Source organism: Manis pentadactyla, chromosome 9 (assembly GCF_030020395.1).
Source record: "Manis pentadactyla isolate mManPen7 chromosome 9, mManPen7.hap1, whole genome shotgun sequence".
In the NCBI taxonomy this organism is placed as follows: Eukaryota; Metazoa; Chordata; class Mammalia; order Pholidota; family Manidae; genus Manis; species Manis pentadactyla.
Window position 1 is genome coordinate 70,930,802 of NC_080027.1, and position 4,449 is coordinate 70,935,250.

The window sequence follows — 4,449 nt, forward strand, 5'->3', positions numbered from 1 at the left end:
GAATGTAATGTACTGTTTCGTGTCTTTGTAAAAGTCGTTTTGCATTTATCTTCAGAATTATTTTATCATTTTATGAACAGTTTAACGTATTTACTCACGTGTAAATGGACAACGGGTGAAGATTAGAGAGGCTTCATTTGCAGTGAAGACCTCCACAGAGTTTAAAAAAAAAAATGGTTGAATGACCAGCTAAAGATTATAAATTGTGGGTATCAAATTATGGCCACAATCTCTAACCTTTGAAACACTGCTTTTAAATAGAATGGACAGAAATTTTCTGAAAAGAAAATGAACATATATAGTAAAGAGGTATCTATATAGTAAACATATCTATCAGCCTGGCAAATAAGAGTTCTGAAACTCAGAACTGTACTGGAGAAATATTTAAAATCTTGGATTTTTTGTTAATTCTTTAACCATAATTAGAAAGATTAGAGAGACATACTTGGGGAGAGAGGTTTTTTGACAGACTGACTTGGAAGAAAGGGGAGATGAGCTAAAACTGTAGTAAAGTTTAGGGACTGACCCCAAATTTTACAGTAGTTAAGGCTCTGGCCCATGGGACTTTTTCCATTCTTTTCATATGGTATCCATTTCAAAACCACCTTGCAGATATCAAAGTTACTATTAGCCAGAGAAGTTCTGCATCTTTGAAGAACAGAGACAGTACTCATTAGCTTGTTTTTAAGATGTATCATCCAAACAGTGCAAGTTTCAAAGGCCTAAAACTTGAATATCCAAGATTCAGCATTAGCCATCTCTCTGGCTTATAGACATGCACTCCTAAGTACCTGGTCAGAAGTTTATTATTTTGTATTCATTTCTTTTTCCAGTAAAATTAATTTATCATCAAGCATTCTTACATGTATTTACCAATACGTTTTCCTGTTTATGCACATCATAGCCAAAAAATGAAAGTTATGAAGTATAAATCATGACCTGCAAAAGTCACTACAGAAGATCGAGACTGTGTTACAGCAGGTGGACAGAATGGAGTAGCACTAACGATACTCAGAGGTTACATGGAGGAAAATAGGCCCATTTGCTCGGATGCAGGTTAGACCACTGTAGCTGAGGCTTTGGCTGGAGCCTCTCTTTGGCCCAACTCTGGACTGAATTTTATGCTAAGCAGAGTGCCTGATGCAGAGTGGCCATGTGATGAATACTAGTTACCTGCTGCGTAGCTGTAGAAGTACAGATTTGCATCCCTGACCTCAATCTAACATTCTTCAGGTACATGTTACTGACCACTAAAAACATCTAAAAGGATCTGTTGTGTGTGCCATCCCATTTCCAAATCTCATTCCTAGAATGAGATCTAAAACAGAATCTCTCTGACTTCAGGAGTAGTAGAAACATTCTTCTAAAACCTGGAAGAACCATACATAGATTCAACTAAAGAATGAACATTTTAATTTTATAAGACTTTAGATGAAAGGGAACTATATGAGGGAAAAAAGGTCAAAATACATCTCCCTCCAGAACGCCTCTAGGTCAGCAATAACTATTTGGGGGAGAGGGGTGGAAGGTAGTGAAAAGAGCATGTCTCTATTGAATTGCTTTTAACATTGGTTCAAAGTGATAGTGAAGAAGGTGTTCTTTAAATATCTTTCAGAATGCTGAGCTTTAAAAACAGTAGGTGATGTCCTCAATATCTCAGCCAAGCTATTCACTGCAAATACTACCAACAACCTCAGCACCACTGGGCATGGGTATAAATATTCATAGCAATAAATGGGTTACTGCTGAATCTACAAGCATAGCTGGAGTACCCTGTATATTGTCACTTCATTCGAGATACACAATTAATTTCTTGGGAAGTGTTCTTTAAGGGTAACATCCTTACAAAACAGTCTCCCATGTGCCACTGTATTGAAAAAACCCATCACATAAAGATGATGATGAGGTGTCCAGATCTTCTGGCCCCTATAGATGCAAAAAGACCTCATATTACTTGAAGAACCACACTAATCACTTGCATCCTTTGTTCAAGGGTGTCCTAACATCAGAGAAGATAAATCCATCAATGCCAAGTTTATAGAAAGAAAGTGATCAAAAGACATACATAAGTCACACCCATTGGCCTGAGAAATCAAAAAGATCTTCTGCCTTCTCTTATTCCTCTTCCTCCCCTAGCCTCACCTCACCTTCTCACTGAGTAATGTTCTCTGCATAATTTCTGAATTCAAACATATTTTATTGCTCTTCCTGGATGTCATATACCCAAGATCTCAAACTCTTCTTTGGGAACATGAACTACTAAATACAGAAGCAAGAGAAGTACAAGGCCCACCTACCATAGTTTCTGAATCTTCTGGCCCTTTTTGGTGTTTGAGTCAGTACCAGATCTTAGAGAATGCCATTCTCTGTCTTCTCTCTTATTCTGTAAGAGTTACCTTGATGTTCCTACTTATCGCCCATTTCTGATCTACCGAATCCATGCAAAACTCTGAGGGGGTAGGGGCCAGATGTTCCCAGCATGGGGAGCTAGAGTTCACTGGGACAAATTGAAAGAAAGAAGGGACTAGCACTCATGCATGTAATACCTTTTCTCTTCCTGGTGAGTGTGAGTTCAAGAGAGCTCATGGGGGAACCTTATTCCTTGCTCAAATGCCCACACACAGCATCAAAGGCCAAAGCCCTGATTTTCACAGCCCATAATCCAACCCTAATGGTCACATCCACAAGAATACAAACTCTTATATCCCAGAGTTACAGACCCCAGTGGACAACTGGATCAGCCCTCCTGCCCAGGAAACACTGGTCAGGAGGATATCAGTGCTGCCCTGACCAAAATTATCCTTCAATACAAGTTCAGAGCAGCATAACAAAGCAGCGGGCAGTATTTCTCCAGAGAGCTATTTCAGATTCCACATAAGAGTAACTGGTGGCCTTGGATAAATCATTCCTCTCATTTATGTGCTGAACAGGAGAAAACAAGTCAACAACTGATGCATGCAAAAGCATTTGTAGTTGATGGATGAAGACATTATGGTGCATTTTGTCAATGGCATGCCATTAGACAAAAACCATTTCATAGAGCAAATTAAGAAAACAAACCAGCTACGTGACATACTTGGAATTGCTACTGGCCAGACCAGTTTTTCTCCTGCAGGAATGAAGCTGCGTGGGATTGGCATCATCATTACCACTCAGCCTCCCTCTCCTAGGTTAGCTGCCTGTGACTAACACACCAAGCTCACACGGCCCCATAATGATGGCCACTCACATGACTGGAGAAACCTATTACAGTGTTACAGACCCCAATTTTCCCTCATTGCTGTCTTGAACTATTATTTAAATCTCTTATTGCTATTTAACTTCCTGTGTCAATATCTTGTTTTCTTTGTCAAGTTGTAAGGGCCTTTCAAGGCAAGAACCGGGCTAGCAAATGAAGCTTACAAGCACAGCACTGGGCTTACAGTGCTCAGCAAATATTTGTTATATTTGTAAATATTTGTTCAGTAAAGAGTCTCCTATCTTTCTCACATACCTGGCTATTGCCTGCCAAACACTGATTTATTCATTAGGAAAGCCATACTTTGCACCTGGATGCTGGGAATGCAAAGACAGAGACCTGGTCACTGAACTCACAGGGAGACAAGCAACAATCAGAATGTGGTGCAGGCAGAATAAAGGATGGTGTTCTGGGTACAGGTAGGAGGATTCAGGGAAGGTTACTAGGAAGTGTGTCCCTTCAAGAATTAAGTATTTGCTTCCTAAGCATCATAATGGGTATGTGCAGGGGCATGTCGGTGAGCCCAAGCATGCAGCATTTGGGTTTCAAGTCATTTGCTATTTCAGGAGCTTCCACTGAAAAGCTCAACCTATTCCCAAGGTCATCCACTAAGGTCAAGACAGAAATGGGCTATGAAATCACAGGCTCTCTCCTTTGGTAAGCGGGCTCTGAGAGCATTCGATGTACCTCTTTGTTAAGTGTGGCTTCATAAAAATCAAAGCTGATTGATGGGAGCAGGCTCTCTGCCTTCTCGTGTTTAGTCTACCCATGCTTTTAGTACTACTGTGGCCATGTTTCCTAATGGAAATGCATTTCTCTCTCTCTCACCATTACCCAGATACAGACGCTTTCAGATATGAAAGGCCTTTTACCTCAAGATTTTTGTCTTGTAAGGCATCCTTAATTCAGGAAGGAAATGAGGAGTCAAGAAGCACCTCCCACAAATGTTTTGTCAGGTAGTTCAGAGAGAGAGGCAGGAATTTAAAGAGCACAGTTTATGTATGGCTTGGGGTTATAGCCCCATTACCCTGACTCAGTCCAGTTCAAGGAATTCACTTTCTCTTGTGAAGGGCCCTACATAAAAAATATGCTAAGTGTTTCACATTTTTCTTTAATAAATTAAGATTAACAACATAATATAATCTTCCATTTTATTATAAAGGCTTACTGGTCCCAGGGCCCTACTGATACTATCTTACCAACTTGGACAA